The sequence below is a fragment of the Pseudonaja textilis genome, chromosome 6 (assembly GCF_049901715.1).
Source record: "Pseudonaja textilis isolate UNSWEBS1 chromosome 6, rPseTex1.2, whole genome shotgun sequence".
Classification (NCBI taxonomy): Eukaryota; Metazoa; Chordata; class Lepidosauria; order Squamata; family Elapidae; genus Pseudonaja; species Pseudonaja textilis.
In genome coordinates this window covers 58,777,651-58,804,704 of record NC_141995.1, presented here as the reverse complement: position 1 = coordinate 58,804,704, position 27,054 = coordinate 58,777,651, and the positions used below count along the sequence as shown (strand labels likewise).

The 27,054-nt window shown below is 36.7% G+C and overlaps 1 long non-coding RNA gene across 1 annotated transcript; it reads left to right on the top strand.

The window, feature by feature from the left end:
* Positions 1–13,250: 13,250 nt before the first annotated feature.
* On the top strand, positions 13,251–25,284 carry LOC148125495 (uncharacterized). Its single transcript, XR_015744179.1, has 3 exons — positions 13,251–13,320; positions 13,624–13,669; positions 25,087–25,284. It is a non-coding gene; the product is annotated as an uncharacterized LOC148125495 (long non-coding RNA).
* Positions 25,285–27,054: the final 1,770 nt, after the last annotated feature.

Here is a 27,054-nt window from a genome sequence, read left to right as displayed (position 1 = left end):
CTGTCATATCACTTCTATCATATGCTATGACTCAAATTCAGAAGAAGATATCAGCTTCTCATTCTTGCCCTCTGGCTTTAATCTCTTGGTTGACAAAAGAGGTGAATGAGAGTGATAATGGTCTGCAGTGTATTAATAGTAACACTTATAACCAGGAGAAATGGGCATTAAAATCTGTGTTAAAATCTAACCTCTGTATAGCATTGTCCTTTTTCCCCCCTCTTGATCATGGATCTTTGACTGATATAATTTTCCCTGTCCTATTGTGTAAGATCTGCACATCAAGGAAGATAGTTTGAAATTGTACCTAAAGTAGTTATTAACTGGTGGAACGGGAAGAAAAACAAATTTCAAAGCCAACTTTAAAAAAAAAAAACCAATAAATTTGAGCTTGTATCAATGTATTTACACAATTGTATAATCCAGATAATCTTTGGATACATTTGAGCAGATGGGCCATTTAACAGCTAAAAATTGGATACTGATCAGTTTCTATCCAATATGTATTGACAAACACAAATAAAAAAAAAATCTTGCATTGCTGATCTCAAACCACAGTAAATGAATTAGCTTCCCAATTACAAAAGTCTTTGAATTTCATTTTATTTCATTGTCAGACCCTGTTGCCATCCTTTTCGTTATTTGAATCTTATTTAAATATTCAATATATGACTTGATTACTTTATTATGAATAGCCCTGTTTAAAAGATTTAATGCATTCTGATGTATAAGTTGGTTGGGAGAATATAGAAATTATGTTCTCACAAAGCAGATCTGCTTTTAATATAAATAGCACTAGTTCAGCAACCTAAAGCAGTAACATTAGCAATCCTTGAGGTTTAGGTTTAGTTTCATTCAAACTAAGCTTGATAGTTAGGTATCTTAATAAAAATGATGGATTATTTTCATCTATTCTAGGGCAACATTTTTTAGACAGTCTGATCATGTTTTTTGCCCCCATTAGGTGAAGATGGCTTCAGTAGTGAAACCTTGCTGAAGACAAAAAATTTCTGGAGGTTGCAGGAGAGAATATTCTTCAGATCCATCCTGGATCTTAAACTGGAAACCCATTTTCTCCATGACTATGTTAGAGACAATGAAATACAGGAGCTTGCTTGGTCATTGCATCTAAGGAGATAGGGAGATGCTACGAAGTCTGCAAATTCAAGATTAAAATACTAATTAAGTATATAAAGTACTGTACTTGGAATAGAACAGATAGAATAGAATAGAATGTTTTATTGGCCACGTGTGGACGGACACATAAGGAATTTGTCTTGGTGCAAATACTCTCAGTATACATAAAGAAAAGGTACATTCATTAAGAATCAAGAATCATAACATACAATGATAGTCATAGGGTGCAATCAACAATCAAATCATACTAGGAAACAGTCAAGTGAGAGGGGATGGGTGATAAGGAGTGGCAAGAAGATTAAAAGTAATAGTAGTGTACACTTTGTAAAAAGTTGAATAGTGTTGAGGGAATTCTTTGTTTAGCAGTGATGGCTTTCGGGGAAAAACTGTTCTTGTGTCTTGTTGTTCTGGTGTGCAGTGCTCTATAGCGTCGTTTTGAGGATAGGAGTTGAAACAGTTTATGTCCAGGATGTGAGGGGTCTGTAAATATTTTCACAGCACTCTTTTTGACTCGTGCGGTACACAGGCCCTCAATTGAAGGCAGGTGGGTAGTAATTGTTTTTTTCTGCAGTCCTAATTATCCTCTGAAGTCTGTGTCTGTCCTGTTGGGTTGCAGAACCAAACCAGACAGTTATAGACATGCAGATAATAGACTCAATAATTCCTCTGTAAAACTGAACCAGCAGCTCCTTGGGCAGTTTGAGCTTTCTGAGTTGGTGCAGAAAAAACATTCTTTGTTGTGCTTTTTTGATGATGTTTTTGATGTTAGGTGTCCATTTTAGGTCATGTGATATAGTAGAACCTAGAAATTTGAACGTCTGTACTGTTGATACTGTGTTGTCTAGTATTGCAAGAGGTGGTAGTATCAGAAGGTTTCTTCTAAAGTCTACCACCATTTCTACAGTTTTGAGTGTGTTCAGTTCCAGATTGTTCCAGTTACACCACGAGGCAAGTTGCATAACTCCTGTCTGTATGCAGATTCATCGTTGTCTCAAATGAGACCAATCACTGTTGTGTCATTGGTTGAACTTAGTGGAAATTACATTTCCAATGCCTGTTCAGTTCAAAGGATGGGGATTTCAAGCTCTTGTAGAGTTAACAAGAATGAATCTGCAAGACACACTTGCATTAATAAGTCTCTAGGGAAAATATAGTGCCAAATATTTTTTATTTATTTGATTTGTCAATTGCTTACAAGATAATAGGTATAAGTATAAACATAGTTATGAATACATGAAATGGATACATATAAGAAAAATAAAAAGAATCAATAGTCCGTCCGTCCCCCCTCCCCCATTATTATAAGGGCTCTTTCGGGGAATCACATCTTTTGTGTGCTTCTGAACATAATGTATTTCAAATATTGAGTGCTATCCATTACTTGACAGTCACCATGGAAAGTTTATGCCATGAGTAGAGAAATTGAAATTCAGTTTTGAATTGCAAAACTGTGGAAAGAGGGGGAATACTCTAACCAGTATTTTCCCAGAGATTGATGAACAGAAAAGGATTAGTTTCTTTTAAAATATAACAATAAAAATTTGCAGAATACACACAAACAAAAGGATTGAACTCTGCTTATGAAATTTACAGATAGAAATTAGACCAAACAATTCCATGTATACATTTGCAAAGACATGTGAATTTACTTCTGGGTACTTCCCTCTGATCTTGCAAACTAACAGGGAGAAGATTGAGTGTCCTACTTTATATGTCACACCTAAATGGACTGTCCCTACCCCTAGATAGCCTTGCTAAAAAGAAAGAAAAATATTGCTCACCATAAGATTGAAATTGACTCAAGATAGCTAAACTCCAACCTAGAGAATTGACTAACCGTAATGAGGAAATTGCAATCAAAGAATTGGCTGATAGTCATCTGATCCCATTAATGTTTCTCCACGACCAACATTAGCTATTTTCATGACTGCTGCCACCTCCAAACAGCGTAGTTTTCCTTAATAATACAACATGTCTCTTTACACAATCATTATTAATTATTTTCTGTAGGGGATGCAAGATCTTGACAGTTAATCAGAGCCCTAGAATTTTCTGCCCCAGAAATTCAAAATGGTTATAATTCTTTCTTTCTACTGTTTGCTGTTCCTCTTCTTTTGTAAGTTGGAATCTACCAAAGATTTCAGTGATCTTCCACCTCAGAGTTGTGTACCATCTTTCATGTCTATGACACATACATGAAAGAAATGGTGGTGTTATTAGGCTGTCTAGAATAATAATCCCTCCAGTGTTTATTTCTTTAATAAATATATATAGCCTGACATCTCATATAGATTACTCTTAAACTTCCTGCTTTACACAGTTCCAAGGGTAATTGTTCCAAGGGTAAAATATGGATATTGTGCCATACAGTTGGCTAGTGAACTGCAACTGCTACAGTTTGGAAAAGCATTTACCCTGAACTGAAAGTGTAAATATATCCTTTCTCAGGGCATCATACTCTGCAGTCAGCTCTGATGAATCCCAGCCGTATTCAGGTCAAAATCAGGAATTTTCAGTTTAAAAGATTTTGAAAATGAAACATGTTTTCTGTTGGCCTTTCTGGGCCTTAAGAGAGCTCCTTCTGGATCTGATCATGCTTTGCTACTCAGTCCTCCTGGCTGAGAATACTGAATACATTGTCTTTGCTTATTGACCAGAGCTTGACCAAACATCTGCCCACTGGCTTTTTTCTGCTTCTGATCTTTGTTTTCTAAGCCCAACAAAGCTATTTGACAGTCCTTTCTACCTTACTCTCTGAAAGCAAGTACAAGGCGGGAAAGCAGGAGTGGGATTCTACAGGTTCGCACCTATTCGCTAGAACTGGTTGTTAACATTCTAAGAAGTTCGGAGAACCGGTTGTTAGAAGAAATTACTGGCCTAATCCTGTAAGGAATGCAGGAAGGAAACAGAATTTACATAAACTGCCTCTCCATTAACCCTTATTACATTCTTGGCAGGACTAGACTTCCTGTCTCAGGAACATCTCTGGAGTTTTTCCCCCCTCCTTTGCTGGTACTTTGCTTGTGTGGAGTGACCATTCAAAGTTACAATGTCACTGAAAAAAGGGGCTTATGACCATTTTTCACACTTACGACTGTTGCACCATCCCCACAGTCATGAGAAGCCATGCAAGGAGATGCGTGCCTCGATGTGAGTGATATTGAGTTGGCCACACAACCAGCCAATAACATGACCACCAAGCCACGTCCACCCAGTCACATGATTGCCAAGCCACACCCACCAACTAAACCATGCCCACAGAACCGGTTGTTAAAAAAATTTGAATCCCACCCCTGGGGGAAAGTGTACTGTAACATATTAAACAGATTATATGATACAATTCATGTATGCTGATCTTGAAATCCTAAAAATTTAGAAATGCAAACTTTAATACATTTGTATATCCTTCAGTTTTTGAAGATGTAAGATCATTAGATAGATTAAAAAAAACCTCTATGTTCTCAGGATTCCAAGTGCATGTATTTCAAAACTTATATTAATATATATCTAATATTAGAGTAGATGAAATCAATTACACAGACATATAAATTGAGGTCATTTCTAAAATTTTGAAGTAGGAGTTTAATTAGATCACCTCTATAGATATATCTTGCCTAAATATATAATAAATACATAATACATAATCTTGCCTAAATATATAATAAATAAATATATAATAAATATATTTTTCCAATGACATTTCATGGAGGAGATTGAGTAGCAGAGTATGGTGCAGTTCCTGTAGTTTTAATCTGTTTAATACCATGTCATTGTAGAAAGCCGTATCCAATACATTTTAATTCCTGTCCTATTTTTCTTTATCAAACAATATAAAATATTCCTTATATATTTCAAAAGCCAACACACTGAGCAAGTTTTCTGAACCAAATTTGTACATTCAGCATTTTGTTTGGTTGATAATAAAGGTTGATAAAGCAAAATGGACAAAATAGACGGACCTTTATATCAACTGTGAATTTTTATCTACATTTATATTTGCAGTATATGTGTGCATGCATGGCTGCAAAATGCAGGGTTCCTGTATCCTTTTTGTATATTTACAATGTAATATGCAAAACAGCAAAATGGATTTTTATGCATGGATAATCATTACATGGATAATGATTTGCATTCATGGTTGAAGTGTAAGTATACACATATGAAACAGTTAATACATACAAAAATGTACAAATAAACAAGATTAAAACCAATAAAGTAGAAGTGGCACTTGCTCACATATCCCACTTTCAATTACGATGTACTTTCCTTTTACGAAACACAGCAGTCTTCACAATTTTCCTAAAGACCATGAGGCATGAAATTGACTGAATTTCTTGGCAGTTCCAAAGAGTGGAGGTGGCTGCAAAAGACTGTGAACCATCTCTAAGCAGAAGGGTATTCAGGTTACTTAAACTGCTGAGTTCAAGAAAAAATGATGGATGAAGGATGAAGAATATAAGGAAAATTCAGAGTTAGTTCCAGCCTTCTTGTTTTCATCTGGCGCATTTTGCCAGACATCGGTCATAAGAAATATCTCGTTCTTCAAGTCATGGTATAGTAGCTGAAGTGACTCACAATAGAACTGCCTATCAAGGACTAAATTAGAAAATTGAATCTTTGAAAGGACTTAACATGGATTGTCACAGTAACTTCTTCATATTTTTTTATGCCTATCTTAATTTGGCCAATCAAGAAAAAAAAATATCTGCAACCTTTCTGAACAAATGTGTGCCCCACATTTATATATTTGTTAGGTTTCTTCTAAAAAGATGTACCACTTCCATCCACTCTATGGGTATACGATAAGTGTATTGAAATTGTGTTTAAGAGTAATGGAGCGGTAAGTGCACAGGCAGACCTTGACATAATACCACTATAGAGCCAAACATTTCTATTGCTGAGCAAGACAGTTGTTCAGTTAATTTTCCCCCATTTTACAAACTTTCTTGCCACAGTTGTTCAGTGAATGACTGCAGTTAAGTTAGTAACAAGGTTGTTAAGTGAATATGAGTTCCTCATTGACTTTGCTTGTCAGAAATTTGCAAAAGGTGATCACATGATCCCCAGACATTGCAACCGTCGTAAATATGAGCCAGTTGCCAACCGTCACAATATTGTTTATGTGAGGATGCTGGAAAGGTCATGTGAAAAACGGTCATAAATTACTTTTTTCAGTGCCATTGTAACTTAGAACGGTCACTAAATGAATGTCAAGATAGATATGTTATATAAAAGTTGTAAGCCAAGAACTACTTGTAATAAATCAGCACAGATAGAAAAATCTTGAATCTGAACATCCAAATAAGAATTTAAACAACATATCTGAACATTATCAAATAGTGAAAGTGAATTGCAAAAAGTAAATATGGACTTCCCTAGGTATGAAGAAAAAGGAGGAAAAATATTTGGAATTTCCAAATGTCTCTTTAACTAACAGAATAAATGCTATATGGAGAAGTATTTTTCATTTCTACAGAGAATTCTTGCTTTTTCATCTGTCTCTAAAAACAACACAATACTGATTGATTTTCTTGGCATGATATAACAAAAGGAACTAATAGACCCTATTTTTTTAAAAAAAAAAGATCAGACTTAATTAACTTCAAAAGCAACACAAAGCTATAGCAAAAGAAATGGACATTGTAAAGATAGTGCGGACGACATATCTTTCATCTGGACTACACTGAAAACATACTACTGTCCCCAGATTACAGAAGATACAGGCGATAAAATTTACCCCCTGTTATTTATTAACTGTGTAAATCATTTTCTAATACAGTAGGGGGAGAGTGTGGGGACCGAGTGAAGAGAGAAGATCAAGGGAAGAAAGTTTATGCATATGCAGCAAATAAAATAAAAGGTCCGAAAAGGCGGACTGAAGCCAGTTCTATTTAATATTATAGCTAAGGACAGTATTGACAGCAAGAAATACTGGTCAAATAATCTTAAAGGAAGCTAAAGTAGGATTGCAACAAAAAATAAGTCAAAGACACGCTGCACTGTCATATGCTTATTATTTCTCTTATTCCAGAACCAGTTTCATATCTGAGTTATGGAATAGTCACTGTGTCTTGCAAGGGGGCAGCTTCTGCATGGAAACTCACATAGTACAGACACTCTGGCTCAGTGATGGGATTCTGCCGGTTTGCACCGGTTCACTCGAACCGGTTGTTAAATTAACAAACCTGCTATCAAAGTGGATCCTGGGTGTTGTGCTGCGCTGCAATGGAGAAATGGGCAGTAGACCGGCCTGTTCTTCCTCCTTCCCTCATGCTGGCCATTCCATTGCCCATTTCTCCATTGCAGCACAGCCCCCAGGGTCCACTTTGATAGTGGGGGGGTAATTTAACAACTGGTTCACCCAGGGTCAGGTTGGCTGTTGCGGGAGGCTCGTCCCACCTGTGCAGCAGAGCTGGAGAATGGAGATGGGTCATCCCTCCCATGACGGCCAACCTGCCCCTGGCTGAACCGGTTGTTAAAGTATTTTAATCCCACCACTTCTCTGGCTGCTTATTTTTGCCATAATATTTATTGATCATCTCAGTCAACTGAAACTATGGGCAGAATGCGACAAACAAATAAAGCCAACGAAACAATATAACAAAAAAGAATATTGCAGATAAAACAATATTAAATATATTTAAATGAATTGAGTTTAATTACATTTAAAAATTAAAATTACAATTTTTTTTTTGTCCAACTTCTATCCCCTTCTTTGTTCTGTTCTCACCTACTTTTGTGACTATAGCCAAAGCATGTAACACAGCAGAGAAATATAGCCCTCATCCTGGAAAACGTTGGCATACTTCATGAAATAAGTCTACATGCTAAATTATATCCATTTAACAAGATGGCACAATGCTTTCACTTTTGGCTATGGTCCCAGAAGACACTTTTGAAATTTTAAACATAAAGATCTTATGCCATCTTGTATATATTGCTTAATGTATTGTACTTGCCTGGCTAGTGGTCACCTAAGTGATCGTGAGCTGGCATCACATGGTAGCAGAATTCAGTCATGACAAAGTGGGGAGTTCTAGTATTAATTAAAATACACAAATACCAGAAAGCCAATTTGGTGTACTGGTGAAGGTGCTGGCCTAGAAACTAGGACACTGTGAATTCTAGTCCTTAAAGCCGGCTGGATGACTTTAAGTCAGTCACTTTCTCAGCCCAACCCACCTCACAGGGTTCTTGTTATGGGCAAAATATGAGCGGAATGAGTATTAGGTGTCTTCACCACCTTGAGTTATTTATAGAAAAATTATAAAGATAGGATAAAAAAAAAACATACAGGGAGAGTTGTATAAGATCTGGATGCAGCAATAGCTGGTGTATCCTCCTACTTCAGATACATAGAGATTCTTCTCTTTTAAAAAAAGACACCATTTTTTTTTAAAAAAAGAATGTAAAATAACATAATTAGAAACACCGTTGTTTCTCCTCTAGTACCATCTTACCAGAGGCGGGCTTCAAAAATTTTAGGGTTCTCTGCCTGGTTGCTGAGTGGGTGTGGCCATGGTGGGTGTGGCCTAGTCAGCCTCCTACACCATTTTTGCCCTCCATGGGCTCTGGAGACTTTCCTCAAGTCTCCAGGAGGGGATAAAAGGGCTACCTGGGCTCTAGAGGCCCTCCAGAGGCGGGAAATGGGAAATGGGCCCATTTCTGGCCTTCCCAAACTTCCAGGGGGCCTCTTTTTCACACTCCCCAAGCCTCCCCAAACAGCCTGCACTTACCTTCATCCAAAACGGGCCACATGGGGATTTCTGGGAGCAGTGGGGTATGGTGGGCGGGGCCAGCCAGGAGTGGAATTTGGGGGTTCTCCAAACTGCACAGAATTTTAGCTAGGGGCTCTCCCGAACCTCCAGCAACCCACCTCTGCATCTAACCCAGGAGTGTCAAACTCATGTTGTCATGGTGGCATTACGTGCCGTATTATGACTTTTTTGCCCTTCGCTAAACAGAGTGTGGGCCAGCACATGAAACATCTGGCCTGCGAACTGCAAGTTTGACAGCCCTGATCTCACCTGTAGTTTCCTGTTCTAGCCAGTGATTGTTTCCAATATATACATAGTTCTGAATTCCCCAGGAGAGCCGAGGTTGCAGATGAGGCTCTAGCTGATGCTCAGTTTAATTCCAATTCTCACAGAACGGTTGGATGACAGTCTTGATATATCAATAGGACAGAACTATTACTATAGCATTAAAAATTGATGTTTTCAGCATGAATTCAAAAGGAAAGTTAGACTTATGGTTTTCTGCTCCCTGTGAACAAAAATAATTCAACAGATGTCAGAAAATAAAGGAGAAGTGGGGAAAAATGTTCTGGTTCATTGAAAGTAGGGTGATGATCAAAATCTATCTTCTGTGGCTATGGCCAAAGATGAAAGAGATCTGCTTGTGTTTGGGGAGTAACCCTTGATAAATACCTTGTTGTGTGAAGGGAGACAAACTGATGGCTTTCCAGCTACCATCTATCAGTGTGTATTGAGTTCAGTCATACACACACTAAATTGGGCAATAGTGAAGAAAAATCAGCATGATAACACACACGCATTGAAAGCATTATATTTTTGTGTTTCTTCATAATTGTATAAGATGTCATTGATTATTATATTTTTTACTTTAATTCTGCTATTCTCTGGATGGATGGATGGATGGATGGATGGATGGATGGATGGATGGATGGATATTTTATATTCAATCAAACTTTTTTTTTTAAGTTTTCTTTATTAAACAATTAAACAAACACAAAGACGGACAATTCTTACAATAGAAAAGTTGAACGTGGTACAGTCTCCCTAACATCAATCATTGTCATTACTTCGCTAATCCAATAGTAATATACATAATTCTCCTCTATACACTTTAAATAGAATATATACATATAATCATTCCTTATTTTCATTGATCTTCCTTGTCTCTAGCCAACCATAAAATTTCTCCCATGTTTTATAATAATCTGAATCTTCCTTATTTTTTTAATTCTTTTGTTAGTTTATCCATTTCTGCGCACATTTTGATTTTCTTCAATATTTCCAAATCATTTGGGATGTCTTTATTTTTCCAATTCTGTGCATGTGCCAACCGTGCTGCAGTAATTACATGAATCATTAAGTACTGAGTTTCTTTATCATATTTCCCAGTGTTAATTCCCAACAAAAAGAACTCAGGCCTGTATTGTATTTTAATTCCACACATTTCTTCTATCCACTTATGTAAATTTTGCCAATATTTTGGGGGCTCCTTGAAATTCCACCATAAGTGATAGTAAGTTCCTATTTCTTTATTACATTTCCACCATATGGGGAAAATTTAGAGTTCATTTTTGCCAATCTTGATGGTGGGTATATGCCATCTATAAAATAATTTATACAGATTTTCTTTAAAGGATATTGCTAATGTCATTTTTTAATTTCTATTCCATAGTTTGTGCCAATCATCTAATTTTATGCTATGACCGAAGTTTTTCATCCATACCACCATCATTTCCTTTACTTTTTCTTCTTCTAATTTAAATTCTAATAAAACTTGATTTTTTTAAAATCATCTTCTGGTCAGTTCCTAATAATATTTCATCTAATTTTGTCCTGGGTTTACTAATTCCCCATTCTCTCTTATCTTTTAAGTATTTTGATTGGAGTTTCAAGTAGGCCCACCATTCCACCTCAATTCCCTGGTTCTTCAACTCTTGTCTGTTTTGTAGTTCTCCTTTTTCATTTAGTATCTCTTCATAAGTAATGAGTTTTCCTTGGCGCAGAAGGTGTGGGTGCATCAATGCTTCTAGTGTTGATAGCCAAATAGGAGTTTCTATATACATTTATCTTTTTGTCTTATTCCAAGTGTTTAAAAGGGACTGTCTCACTTTATGCCTATACACATAACTATAACCTTTTGACTTCTCCTGCCAGAGGAAGGCATGCCAACCTGACTGTAAGCTGTAACCTTCTAGTATCAGTATTCTTTTATTTCTATGACTAACCCAATCTTTCACCCAAGTTAATATTGCGGCTCTGTGGTACAACTCCCAGTTGGGCAGGCCAAATCCTCCTCTTTCAATAGCATCTTGCAGCAATTTTAACTTAATTCTTGGTTTTTTCTTTTGCCAAATAAAATTTGTCGTTATTCTATCCAAATGATCGAAAAACTTTTTCTCTAGTTTTATGGGGGCATTTTCAAAGAGAAATAGTAATTTGGGCAACACATTCATCTTTATTACTACTATCCTTCCTGTGAGGGATAGACCTCTTTTATCCCATTTTTCCAAATCGTTAGTTATTCGTTTAATTAATGGGTCGTAGTTGTCACTTTTAAGTGCTGTGCATCTTGCCGAAATAGTAATTCCCAAATATTTTACCTTTTCTACAATTTGGATACCCATTCTCATTGCTAATAATTCTTTCTGTTTGTTTGTCATACTTTTAGTAATAATTTTTGTTTTTACCTCATTGATCTTTAGCCCCGCGACTTCTCCAAATTCTTCCAATTTGCCGAATAATTTTGGTCCCGAATTTTGTGGTTCCTCTAATATAAAAGGTAAATCATCCTCAAAGGCTTGTAGTTTAAATTCTTTGTTTTTTATTTTAAGACCTTTAATTTCTGTTTCATTTCTAATTATTCTTGGTAAGACCTCCAATGACATAATAAAAAGAAGTGGCAATAATGGGCATCCCTGTCTAGTTCCTTTTTGAATTTGAAATTTATCTGTTATCCCCCCGCCCCTTCACCAAAATTCTGGCTTCTAGTTTTTCACATATTGCCGAAATTACATTTAAGAATTTTTGTCCTAGATCCATGTCTTTGATTTGCTGCAAGATGAATGGTTTTGTGTTTCTTCATAATTGTATAAGATGTCAGTGATTGTTATTATATTTTGTACTTTAATTCTGCTACTCTCTGGATGGATGGATGGATATTTTATATTCAGTCAAACTATTTTTTATGTTCAGTCAGAAATTTAATTTGGATTTCTCAAAGAAAAAAAGATGAACGTTTGAAATTCACACAAGTGATTGTTTTTTAACTTTAGTTTATTTCTAAGGCTTTTCCCATCAGTTTCAGTTTCTTAAAATAACCAATGTAGAATTCACAACCTTTCTATCTAACCCTGAAGCCATTTTCCTCATCTTTAAGATGCATGTCTATTTTACCAGGACCAGTTTTTGGTCTCCACCGTCATTAACAAAAGTTGTCAAAGGTTACAATTGTAGTTCTTTGTACTTGAGGATAAACTCGGTTACAATTATTTCTGCAAAGACAGCTTTTATTGTAAGCATGAAAATACAATTTACAAAATCTTTTAATTAGATTATAATATAGGTAGTCCCCGACTTATGAACACAATTGAGCCCAAGATTTCTGTTGTTAAGTAAGACACGTCTTGTGAATTTTGCCCTGTTTTACAATTTTTCTTGATTCAGTTGTTAAGTGAATTACTGCCGTTGATTAGTAACCCGGTTGTTCAGTTAATCTGGCTTCCCCATTGACTTTGCTTGTCAGAAGGTTGAACAAGGGCCTTGGAACACAGCAAAGGTCATAAATATGAACCAGTTTCCAAGCATCTGAATTTTGATCACCTGATCATGGAAATGCTGCCAAGGATATAACTGTAGAAAATGGTCATAAGTCACTTTTTTCAGTGCCATTGTAACTTTGAACGGTCACTAAATGAACTGTTGTAAGTCAAGGGCTATCTGTATTCCATAATTTGATGCAAAAATTGTCTCATTGGATACAAATAACATGCTCATATACTGTATACCATAATCCAATTTATATTTAATTAATTGGCACTCATTGCAAAAGCATACATCAAAATTCAGATAAAGGTGAACTAGTCGTTCTCTTCTAGTTAAGAAATCTGAAGAGATAAAAATTAAACCTCTGGAAGGGGATGCAAATTATTTAAGAGGATGCAAATTAGAGGATGCAAATTATTTAAGTATAGGATTTGTTGATTTAGAAAAGGAAGTTATGCTAATATATCTCAGACATTAGCAACATAAGAAGCTGTTTCCTTTTAGCCTGTCCTTTTTATTCTTCTTTCCCAGAATTGTTGACATTGACTTGAAGTAGCTCTTTGGAGTTTCAGGGACGGTGGGATTCCTTTTACCCTATCTAAAGACTATGAAGCTTCTTCAATCTGGGCTCTTCCTTAAGCTAAGCATGTGTTATGCCACTGAGGTAGGCCTCTCCAATATTTTTTAAAGCCAAAAATCAACATTGTGGTCTTTGGTCACCCTGTCGTTCTTTATTTATATATATGTATACAAACTTGTTTAGTGCTTGGGTGGCCAGATTCCGAGAACAACTGACTGTCAAGTTTTAACACTCCCCACTTTCAACAACCCACTGCCCATTCAAAGCATTCCTGTGGAGCAGACTGAAGACTGTATTCCTATTTCCCAGACCACAAAATTAGACCCTCCGAAAAGACCAGGTTGGCAAGATGTTCTAATACCACATTCTTATCCCTTATTTACACAGGGGACAATTCAACATGCAAATTTATTAGCTACTGAAGTGCAGCATCGTAAGTCACTTTAATTTATGTTAATGCAGTGCTAAAAAGTTATGAATACTGTGTAACAAACTGTGCCTTTATAATGCCAGGAAGGAAAATGAGCCAAGCAGCTGACATATTAAAGACATGATTTATGTGTGATAACATCAAGTTTCATTAGTCTCTTTTATTAATCCAAGTAGGCTGTGTTATGCAGTCATCGTCATTATCTGAGAGTTACAGAAGGTATGATAAAACACTGTGATATCATAAAATTTTGTTTTTAAATTTTATTTTGAAGGGAAAGATTTTAGGGGAATTTCTGTTTTCAATGATTTGGAGCAAGGTCTTCAAACTTGGCAAGTTTAAGACTTGTGGAATTCAACTCCCAGAATTCCTGAGCTAACATGAATGGAAGAGGAATTCTGGGAGTTGACGTCCACAAGTCTTAAAGCTGTCAAGTTTGAAGACCCCTGGTTTGGAGTTTCAAAAGGCCGACATTTGTATTTGTAAAGTTTCATGTTTTGCTACTGAAGTCTTGCGGCATGATCCAAAAGGGTTCAGAAAACCACAAGTATGATTGATGGTCATTCATGGTCCAGGGGCTGTGGCTCATTCATTGCTAATATGCATCATTCAGGTGTTGGCATCTTTTGTGTTAACCTCACTTAATCAGGGTTAATTTATTTCTGAGCAAACAAGGTACTCTTGCTTCAAAATTATATTCACCTTAGATTAGCCAATCATTTTACCAACTCAAAGTGAGCACAAACATGCTTATAGTTTAGCAAACTATAAGTCTGAGTCAATATAGCAGAAGTTGGGAAATTTTGCACTAATATTATAAGGTCTCTGCAGTTCAGGCCAGTTGTTGAGTGCTTGCATTGTGGTTATCATTTTTGTTAGTTAATATGTAACTAGCATTTTTCATCAGGTTATCAACAGTTCCTAACTGCAGCTTTTGGTCCACAAAACCAGCAAAAAAAAAAAAATTCAATGCTGCAATCATGATATATAGATGTAGGTAATAGATACCATTTCTTTTTCATGAAATATAAGTTTTTGTTATTTTAACATCAAAAGGACTTTCATAAAGAAAAAATAGCATTATTTATTGCTTCACAGTGAAAGCATTAATTTCATACAGACTTTTACATTATTTTGAAAAATGCAGAAGAATTATGTATATTTGCATGGGTTAACATATGCTGCCATTTAGAAATAAAGTGTGATTTGTTGACAGTTGCAAAACCAATGGCAGTTTTCTAATTTTAATAAGCTGTTCCCACTTTCACTGGATAAATTTTTACTGCATTCAATATGCTTTAAAGGGCACCCTGTCTCAGTGATAATCTATCTCATAGTTTTGCTCTCTCTGGGGCCCAAGTTTCACTCCAAACAAGTTATACATAACAATCTATTTAGCAAACATAATAGATACCATCTGGATTTGGAAAACATGAATGTTGGGAAAGGGTAATGAGAAAGGAGGAGGTTCAAATGTCTAGGCCCCTTCCTCCAAATTTTAGTCAGTAGTACATTCCTAACTCCTAATTGTTTTATAAAAGGAGTAGCTAAAAAGGCTGTAGAAGCCTCCTCCCCACCTCCATCTCTGTAATTTGAGCAGTGTAATAGGGCCTCAAACTGGGAAAAAAATGGACTCTAAACCTACACTGTGTGTGAGGTTTTTTTATGGCTCTCTGCCCACAAGCTTCTGTTTTTCTCCCTTGTTGGAATTTTAAAATGTCTTACCTTAAATCAGAGCCCTTTGGGGTCCTAACATGGCCTCACATGATGAGTTTTGAAATATTTAGGAACCTCTACTTAGCTGACTAAGAGCTACCCTGGGAGCATATACAGGTGAAACTCAAAAAATTAGAATATCGTGCAACAGTTCATTTATTTCAGTAATGCAACTTAAAAGGTGAAACTAATACATGAGATAGACTCATTACATGCAAAGCAAGATAGTTCAAGCCGTGATTTGTCATAATTGTGATGGTTATGGCTTACAGCTCATGAAAACCCCAAATCCACAATCTCAGAAAATTAGAATATTGTGAAAAGGTTCAATATTCTAGGCTCAAAGTGTCCCATTCTAATCAGCTAATTAAGCCATAACACTTGCAAAGGGTTCCTGAGCCTTTAAATGGTCTCAGTCTGGTTCAGTAGGAATCACAATCATGGGAAAGACTGCTGACCTGAGAGTTGTGCAGAAAACCATCACTGACACCCACCATAAGGAGGGAAAGCCTCAAAAGGTAATTGCAAAAGAAGTTGGATGTTCCCAAAGTGCTGTATCAAAGCACATTAATAGAAAGTTATGTGGAAGGGAAAAGTGTGGAAGAAAATGGTGCACAAGCAGCAGGGACGACCGCAGCCTGGAGAGGATTGTCAGGAAAAGGCCATTCAAAAGTGTTGGGGACTTTCACAAGGAGTGGACTGAGGCTGGAGTCAGTGCATCAAGAGCCACCACACACAGATGGATCCTGGACATGGGCTTCAAATGTTGTATTCCTCTTGTCAAGCCACTCCTGAACAACAAACAACATCAGAAGTTCTTACTTGGGCTAAAGAAAAACAGAACTGGTCTGTTGCTCAGTGGTCCAAAGTCCTCTTTTCTGATGAAAGCAACTTTTGCATCTCATTTGGAAATCAAGCACCCAGAGTCTGGAGGAAGAATGGAGAGGCACACACTGCAAGATGCTTGAAGTCCAGTGTGAAGTTTCCACAGTCTGTGTTGATTTGGGGAGCCATGTCATCTGCTGGTGTTGGTCCACTGTGCTTCATTAAGTCCAAGGTCAACACAGCCGTCTACCAGGAGATTTTGGAGCACTTCATGCTTCCTTCCACAGACAAGCTTTATGGGGATGCTGACTTCATTTTCCAGCAGGACTTGGCATTTGCCCACACTGCCAAAAGCACCAAAACCTGGTTCAATGACCGTGAGATTACCGTGCTTGATTGGCCAGCAAACTTGCCTGACCTGAACCTCATAGAGAATCTATGGGGCGTTGCCAAGAGAAAGATGAGAGACATGAGAACTTCCATGCCACGCCACATTGAGGCAGTAATTGCTGCAAAAGGGGCCCAAACCAAGTACTGAGTACATATGCATGCTTATACTTTTCAGAGGTCCAATATTGTTCTATGTACAATCCTTGTTTTATTGATTGCATGTAATATTCTAATTTTCTGAGATTGTGGATTTGGGGTTTTCATGTAAGCCATAATCATTGCAATTATGACAAATCACGGCTTGAACTATCTTGCTTTGCATGTAATGAGTCTATCTCATGTATTAGTTTCACTTTTTAAGTTGCATTACTGAAATAAATGAACTTTTGCACGATATTCTAATTTTTCAAGTTTCATCTGTACGGGTGGGTATGTAAGAATTCTAGTTTATTTATTAGAATAACAGAGGATGTCAAGATGAAATGAAAGGATGTTCAGAATACCACTTGCCAAGTCATAATTCAATTCATTCTACTAGGGTGTTGAATCATAATGAGATGATAATATCTAATAGATTGGATATTCAGATGTAACACCATCTATAGGTTGATGGGATACTACAACCATTTTTAGTATTACCATTTGTAATATTCAAAATACGATTATTTACAATTTTCTGATTTCCTTTCTGACTGATCTTATTGCAATATATTTAAAAGTGTATTCAAGAATCTACCACTATTACAATGGCAGAAGAATATGCTGAAATGGTTTCTTGAATCAGGAAGAACTTCCCAGAAATCAATAAATATTATTTTTATTTATATACACATACAAAACACACACACATATATATACATACTCCAGTTTAAGCAACCTAAGAAAAACTCTAAGCTTTCACAAATGTGCACAGAATATTAAATTGAAAGGAATCAAATTAACGTATCAACTCCAACCCTTTATCCATACAACAGTGCAAATGAAATCATTCCTCATAGTTCGTTGCTTAATTTCTATTCAAACATATCAAGCCAAGAGTTTACTGCCTACCTAAACAGTTCCACTACTGAAATTTTATAGTGATATGAAATCTTTATTAATGTTCCATAACCCAATGCTACAGTTTCGTGTTATATGCAGTATTTTGAAATAACATAGAATTGATAAAGGGTTTTTTTTCCCAAGAGCTAAAAACTACCATTATATCCCCCCCGTCAGCCTTCTGAAGTTTAGATCAACTCTTAGTTTCTAATCCTGTTTGTTGCCTTTCACTGAACCCATTTCATTTTTGCCTGAATTCTTCTTAACCTTGCAAAGTTCTGTAGAATTGTACTTTGGCCATGTTTATGATCCATGAGCCTAGAAGCACAACCTAGAGAAATTATCAGAAACTCAGAACCCAAAAGTTCAAAAAGCCAAAAATAATGCTTATAGAGAAAAGAAATAGCATTGTGGGAGGGAAGACAGACGGGATTAAGGATGCTCAGCGCTCATGGGACAGGAAATCAAAGCAAGAAAACAAAAGGGAATGGAATAGGTGTTTTTTAAAAAAAACAACACAACAGCATAGTTATCCACCTGACTAGAACACAGGATATCTTGTATCACATTTTTAAATGTGAAGTATAGGAATGCTGAGTCTCTTGTTTCATTAAAAATAAATATACATGAATTCTGTAGCATGAATAGCTCCTAACAGCTTCATTAAGACATCCCATGAAAGACAGCGCTTAAGAGGTATCTAGCTTATTATGTTTCCAGACATCTAATGAAGTACCTGGTGTTTTTTTTAAAAAAAAATAATAATAATCTTGTTTGCACTTTGAAAAGAAAAATATATTTTCTTTGGAAAATGCATAAAAAATTTACTCAGGCAAAGGGACTTATCATGGTAAACAGACACCAACTAATTGGTTTCCAAGTGGTTATAAACCAGGGGAAAAAAAGCACAATGCCAAGTTGCCCCTCTCTAAGTACTTCCTATCCTCCCTCCCACTCAGAATCTACAAATTTTCATTTGGTTGTGTTGTGGTATAAATAAATATATAAATAGAAAAGACAAAACTGGCAAAATTTTAAGGGAAACATAGGCATTTCTTCGGTTTGTACTTCATCGCAGTAATTGCTTTAGGTTGTCCATACAGGACATCTGGAAAGATTCAAAGGCATAAGAGTGATTTTACAGAGTCTATAATGCATATTTGCAAATATGTTTTAAATCCCAAAATCCCAGATTCTTTCCACTTCTGCCTTGCCCGTACTCTAGGCCAGCATAATTTCAAATAGAAATTGCTCTTACCTTCTCCAATAGGATCATTTTACATAACTCTTGTAATGAATTGTAAATACATACTGCTTAATATAAATATCCTCCTCTGTTCTTTTTTAAACATGTGTATAACTTCTTTTAAGATAATTTATTCTAAGATTTCTGCAATATATTTATTATAAAGCATGGCACTAATCCCGGAAAATGAAGTAACTGAGAATGAAAGCAAATCTGGGAAATTTCCAAACAAACAATTCCTGGTGTTAGTAGCATCAGGAAGAAATTTGGTTTGACCCATTTATATCCAGTACCAAGCTTGGCTATGTGGCTGAGCCTATTTGATGTTGGCTGATCTTGAAAAGTTAAGCACCATCAGGGAGCACTTTTGCTGTAGGCTATACTGAAAGGGTACCTTTGTTAAGAAAATTGCATGACATGAAATGTCCATGAAATCACTAAGAGCCTGACTTATGAGAAACCTTACCTTTGTACAAGACCATAGGGCATTACCATTTGATACAATTTCACTCTTGAATGCTAAGACATCATTATATATACATTGAGGACCAACACTTTCTTCAAGAATACCTATAAAGAAGAGAGGAAAATATGCGGGGCGAGGAGAGCGAGGTTGTATTTTTCTTTGAGGCTAAGAAAGTACAATGAAAAGGCCTGGTTTTATTTGCAGAATTCTATAGAGCCAAGCTTCAATGACTTCCACAATCCATTCAAAGAAGGGAAGAATATCTAATACAAAACGAAACTGATGATACCTTGTATTTCATTAATATCCCTTTGTTAAGTACATATAATAGGCTTAAACTTCTCTATAACTGTTATTAGGTAAAATGCAGTATCAACAACTAATACCACAGAGACTATCACTTGACTCCTTCATGAAATATAAAATAATAGAATAACAGAGTTGGAAGGGACCTTGCAGGTCTTCTGTTCCAATCCCCTGATCAAACAGGAAACCCTATACCAGTCGTAGCTAACCCTTTTGGGCTCCTGTGCCAAAACTGTGTGTGTGTGCTTGCACTCACGCGCTCGCATGCCAGCACCCAGAAGGCAATGCATATGCCCCCCCCCCCTGCTTCTGTGCAAGCACGCGTAATCTCCCTCCCACCCCCGCTGCCGCCCTCTTACCTGCACTGCACCTCCCAGCTGATTTTCAGCCTCCCAGAGTCTTGTGGGAAGCCTTTGCAGGCTGAAAAATAGGCCCGTTTTGTCACTTCCGGTATTTCCGGAAATACAGGAAATGATGAAACGGGCCTAATTTTTGGCCTGCAAAGGCTTTCCCCAAGCCTCTGGGAGGCCGAAAAAGGCCTCAGACAGGCCGAAAATCAGCTGGGAAGGACGCACATGCACAGTGAGGTCAATTTGCCTGCGGCTCATGGGCCGGCACAAATGGCTCTGCGTGCCACCTGTGGCACGCCTATCAAAGGGTCGCCATCACGGCCCTATACCATTTCAGAGAAATGGTTGTCCAACCTCTAGTGCTGGAGCACCCACAACTTCTGGAGGCAAATTGTTCCACCAATTAATTGTTCTAATTGTCAGGAAATTTTTCCTTAGTTCTAGGTTGGTTCTCTCCCTGATTACTTTCCATCCAATGCTTCTTGTCCCGCCCTCAGGTGCTTTAGAAAACAAATTGACCCCCACTTCTTTATGGCAGCCCTTTACACATTGGAACACTGTTATGTCACCCCCCCTACTCCTTTTTAGTGAACCAGACATACCCAATTCCTGCAAACATTCTCCATATGTTTTAGGCTCCAATCCCCTAATCATCTTTGTTGCTCTTCTTTGCACTCTTTCTAGATCCTCAACCTTTTTATATCATGGTGACCAAAACTGGATGCAATATTTCAAAGGTATCTTACCAAAGCATCATAAAGTGGTACTAAAACTTCACATCTGAAGGAATACGTTTTTTTAGTCTGCTACAGAAATGCTTGCCAATAATGTAATGGTTTTTGTAAGCAATTGGTTCTTGTGATATAAATTTTCTCAGAGTACAGCCAGTTCAGCAGACTTAGGATATCTCTATATTAAACTCAACGCTGTCCAAATGCAAGGCATGAGCTTTATCACTGATTTTCATTCCTCGATTCCTTTTAAGTAGAGAAGCTGCTCCAAATGGGACACCAATTCTAAGAATTCCAGCCAGCATTTCAGTGGTTGGGAAAGACCACAATAAGGTAGCATGTTCCAACTTGGCATCTTCTAGATATGTTAGGATCAGGAGAATTCTAAGCCAAGAGCTAGAGATAATGAAGAGGGGGGTTGGGATGAGGTGGTGGGTGAAAGTGTGCATTAAAGTTGTGAAATAACTGAGCTACAAATACGTAGCCTTAAATCATTTCTTAAATTTCTGACAAAATTAGGCAATTTTAGGCCAGGCATACCTATTCCATTTTTATTTCCTGTTAATATATATAAAAAAGGGAGAGCTTTTTGTGTTGTAAATTTGTACATTGTAAAGTACTGTAAGAATCACTACATGACGCTGCATGAGAAGCACTATGAAATATTTTGAACCACTATATATATATATTCTTTGCTGAAGTTAGATTTTGCTGCAGTTTAGGAAATGAGTGGTGTGTGATCCACATGGCTAGATCAGGTGAATTATTCTCCTCAAATTTTTGAACATGAAGATTTAGTAGAGGATCAAAGTTTTATCATTCTTTGGTGCCTTTACTTTTGTTTCTCCTCTAACAATGGTATCATTCAGGGTGGACAAAAAATTCAAACCGAGCAAAGAAACACTCAGCAGTAGGTCTGAAAAGACAGAAGCCAGACGCACCTTGAAATGGCTCCTTTCCTGTCTCCCCAGACAACTTTTTATAGAAGGCTCAGCTCAACAGAGAAAGCCATCAGGGCACTTCCAATCAACCTAAAAGAATGATTCTTATGTAAAATATATTTGATGAGGTTGGGTGGTCATTGTTGGTGTTTTTGTTGGTTTTTTGGTTTAGAATCAATACAGGTTGATACTTAAGACCGATAGACATACAGTCCTACAACCACACATAATATTTCCTGGTCCTTCGCAAACAACAGTTATACTTGAATTAAAAGAACAAGTTTTAACCTCAAGAGAAAAATTACAAGAGATGTACAAATATTTCAATTATCCCAGCAGACTCCATTAATGTTCCTTTTTGGACAAAATATAAATCATTCAGACGTCTCTGCTTTCGTTCATACCTCACACTGACAAAATGATACTTTATATTTCCATCAGGAGCAGAAAGAGATGATGGTTTCCTATTCCTCTAAACCTTATCTCTGCTTGAAGCATTCTGCTAAAATTAATGACCTGGTTTTTATAAATCTGCAAGAGTTTTAACCTTCTGGTTAGTTGAGAGGAATTATGGAAGCTATAAAACAGGGGGAAGAAAATGCAATGTGTCTATCTCAGTGTGCTTGTTGCATGTTTGCTAAAAAAAAAAAAAAACTAAGTGGAAGAGAAAGGAATAAAACTGTTTTTACTATCATCTAAAACTGTCCCCTAATAGTTAGGATTAGCTGATAAATTAACATATGAACATTATATAGAATCAAGACACTTTATTTATCATGGCTGCTTTTCGGCTGGATTAGGACGCTGATTGCAAAGTTTCTAAGAAGAAGATTTTCTGAAGAATGTGTGTATATCATGTCATTCCTAAAGTGTTTTAATCTAATAGAAAAAAGCTTATATGATCACATGAGAGAGAGAAATCAGGTAGCCAAGAATGGCTGTAGTTACATAGACTGGTGGTTTACTTAGCTAAGTCAGTCTCCTGTTTTAGCTCAACTGTACTGCAATATAAATTAATCACAGTGCTTGGGTTCATACTGTACATTTTGAGCCACTTTAAGATAGTGCATTGTGCAAACTCAGCTTTGCTTGATATGGTACAGCTCAGGCTACCACATCTGGGCTGCAAAAATCTTGACACAGAAAACTTTAGTGTCATTTAGTAGTTTTTACAGAGTTTTACAGCCTATAACTGGTTGACCTAGTAATTACATTATGTATACCACCAGGCAGTAACATTAAAGTGCATTAAAGAGTGGGCCTAAAAGGATGTTGGCATCAATTGTGCAGTTCTTCTTACTGAATCCTAGATGGCCTGCCATGTTTTATTTATGTATGCATGCATATACATGCAAGCTTGCTTGTAGACAACTTCAGTCATAGCAGACTCTATGTAGCAAACTATTCTATATTTTTAAACAAGGTTAAAGCAATACTTGTATCTTTTTTTTTATTGTATTTGTCAATTGCTTACAAGAAATAGGTATAAGGATAAACATAGTTATGAATACATAAAATGAATACATATAAGAAAAATGCATATTAATAATGAATCATCATCATCGTCTTAATATAGCACAAAAACAACATTATTAGATATCATGGGGATCCAGATTTATTATTTGCAAAATATGTTTTATGGCTTATTGCTACAATATAGAGAAAGCTAGTCACTGTGTGTATCCTTACTTAGGTAAGAGCTTCTCCCTGATCTTTTGTAGCATTATTTTTGTTAGTGTGAATGAAATATTTCTCACGCCAAACCTAACAGCCACCTTCTCTTGCTGTATGGTGACTGAAGTTCAACAAGCTGTACCTGATTGCTGTTAATCATGAAAAGGATTGCTTGAATTTTTGGACAGAAAACTGGTAAAAGCATGTTTCATAAAGCCAGTATTAGCAAGTCATATTATATTCACTTTAAAGACAGCTACCACAGCAAAATAAACTCAGATAGTCTGTAAAACTTGGTGTGTATGAGAGAGAGAGGGAGAGAGAGAGAGAAAGAGAGAGAGAAAGAGAGAAACAGAGAGGAAAAAAAAGAGAGAGAAAGAGATGAGAGAGAGAGAGAGAGAGAGAGAGAGAGAAAGAGATGGAGAGAGAAAGAGAGAAAGAAAGAGAGAGAGAGAAAGAGAGAGAAAGAGATGGAGAGAGAAAGAGAGAAAGAGAGAGAGAGAGAGAGAAAGAGAGAGAGAGAGAGAAAGAGAGAGAGAGAGAGAGTTTTTAACTTGCAGCAGTGGCTCAGTGGCTAAGATGCTGAGTTTGTCGATCAGAAAGGTTGGCAGTTCGGCAGTTTGAATCCCTATCACCTCATAATGGAGTGAGCTCCCGTTACTTGTCCCAGCTTCTGCCAACCTAGCAGTTCGAAAGCAGGTAAAAATGCAAATAGAATAATAGGGACCACTTTGGTGGGAAGGTAACAGCATTCCGTGAGCCTTCAGCTTTGAGTCATGCTGGCCACCACGGAGACATCTTCGGACAGCGCTGGCTCTTTGGCTTTGTAACGGAGATGAGCACCACCCCCTATAGCCAGAAACATCTTGCGTGTATGTGCGAGGGGAACCTTTACCTTTCTAGAAGCAGTCAACTAGTTGTGCATAGGTTGTGATTATGTAGTAGAGAAAACGTGCAGTTTCTCATCTACTAAATTAATCTTGTTTCTGTCTAAAACTGCTTAAGTGCAGAAGGAAGCAAGGTTTAGTTTTAATTCAAAAAGAAGACTTACATCTTATAGTAGCCCAACACTTTGTTGCACTTGGTTAAAGCAACTGTTATCCTGGTCTTCTAGACAAGAATTGCTGTCAAGATCATACAACAGATGTTACATTCCAGCAGTACAAAAATGCCCAGGGAGTAGTGGTAAAGTAACTAGCTGCACTTTGATTTATAGCTTGTGAACCCATGTAAACAAGAATTTTTGGTTTAAAATTATATGTGAATCCAGCCAATTATAGATAATTCAGCAGCTTAACAAGCTTTGCAATATTTATGTTTTTATGTTTAAGCTTGGAAAAAGAAGAATTATAGGTGTATTTAACTGTTTGATGTGTGTGTCTGCGTTTCTCTATTAGGTTGTGCATTGTTATGGATGGTTAGAATGTGATTTCCTCTGCCCCACTCCCTATGCCCAATCTTATGCAACCTTCAGTAAAAACAAAAGTTAAAATAAATGAGTCAGGTACTATGCTGCTCCAAGTGTCAAACAAGTATCTATGCTTCATTAATTCACTGGGTGCTGGACACTAAATTATGTTTAGAAGTTTAACTGGCCTTTTTCCATTTTTTTTATTTCATGTTGCCTTAGTTTAGGAGTTATAATGTAAGTACTTTTAGTAGACAAAATAAATATGCACATGTGGTCTTTGGATGTTACTGTCCTTACTGTCCTGTGTATATGTTCCATTGCAGGATCAAGATGTGCTTTGATTAATTAATAAGAGATGGAAATGGTAGACAACTCTCTGAAACATAGGCTGCAGACGAGAAGACAAACAGAAGAGCCAAAAAGATCTTGACAGACTTGAACACTCTCTAACTCTCTAACAAAATGAAATTCAATGTAGAGAAAAGAAAGGTTTTGCAAGAAAAAACAAATGTACAGGTACAAACTAGGTAAACTTGGCTCAACAGCAGTAACTATGAGAGGGATCCTGGAGTCAGAGAGGACAATCACTTAAATATGAGCCAGCAGTGTGCAGTAGCAGCCAAAAATGCCAGTGTAAGTCTAGGCTGCATTAATAGAGGGATAGAATCAAGATTACATTAAGTTCTAATACCTCTTACAAAGCCTTAGTAAGACTGTACTTGGAATACGGCATCTAGTTTTGGTCACCACAATATAAAAAAGATGTTGAGACTCTGGAAAGAGTGCAGAGAAGAGCAATTAAGACGATTGGGGGCTGGAAGCTAAAACATACCAAGCGGTTACAGGAATTGGGTACGTCTAGGGGAGACATGATAGCAGTGTTTTTATTTATTTATTTTATTTATTTATTTTTGTCAATTGCTCACAAGATAATAGGTATAAGTAAAAACATAGTTATGAATACATGGATACATATAAGAAAAATAATAATAAAAAAGAAACAATAGGACAGTGACAGTAGGCACGTTAGTGCGCTTATACAAGCCCCTTACAGACTTCTTAGAAAAGGGGTGAGGTCAATAGTAGACATTCTAAGGTTAAAGTTTTTGGAGTTTGGGAAAGAAACCACAGAACTGGGTAGAGTATTCCAGACATTAACCACTCTGTCGTATTTCTTGCAATCAAGTTTGGTGTGATTAACCTTGAGTTTGTATCTATTGTTTGCTCTTGTGTTGTTATGGTTGAAGCTGAAGTATTCATTGACAGGTAGGACATTGCAATGTATGATTTTATATGCTATACTTAGATTGGACCAAAGGTGGCATAGTTGTAGGTTGTCTAGGTCTAGAATTTCGAGTCTGGTGGCATAAGGTTAGGGTAGAGAAGTGAGTAGAACGAGTAGAGGAGTGGAGAACTCTTGTGAAATATTTCTGGACTTTCTCAACTGTGTTAATATCAGATACGTAATGTGGGTTCCAGACTGATGAGCTGAATTCGAGTATTGGTCTAGCAAATGTTTGGTATGCTCTACTTATTAGTGTAATATTACCAGATAAAAATCTATATAAGATTAGGTTAACAATTTTTGGCTATGTAGTTACAGTGGGCTCTAGCACTTAGGTCATTTGAGATGAGTACTCCAAGGTCCTTGACAGAGTTTGGATCATCAACAAGGACTTGACTATTCAGCCTGTATTTTATTTTCTGATTTTTTTCGCCAATACGTAGGACAGAGCATTTATTTGTTGAGATTTGAAGTTGCCATTTGTTTAACATTCTGATACATAGTCGAGGTCTTTTTGAACGGTAGCAGTGTTGTCTGTGGTGTTGAATAGCTTTACATCATCAGGGAAGAGCTACCACAACGATGAGGGGGACAACTGATTTTCCAAAGCACCAAAAGGCAAGACAAAAAACAATGGATGGAAACTAACCAAGAACTAAGAAGAAATTTCCTAACTGTGCTAACAATTAACCAGTGGAACAGCTTGTCTTCCAAAGTTGTAGGTGCTTCATCACTGGAGCCTTTTAAGAAGAGACTGGACAGCCATTTGTATGAAATGGAATATTATCTCCTGCTCGAGCAGAGGGTTGGACTAGAAGATCTCCAAGATCCCTTCTAACTTCTATGTTCTAGAAAATATATTGAATATTCATCAGAGTAACTCTCTCTTGACTGCAGCACAAGGAAGCTGATCTCACCCATTCCAAGAAAAATTTAAAAAAAACTACTTGATTTTTTTTCCTATTTTTACTTTTTAAAAAAAACATTTGATTTTTTTTTATAGCAG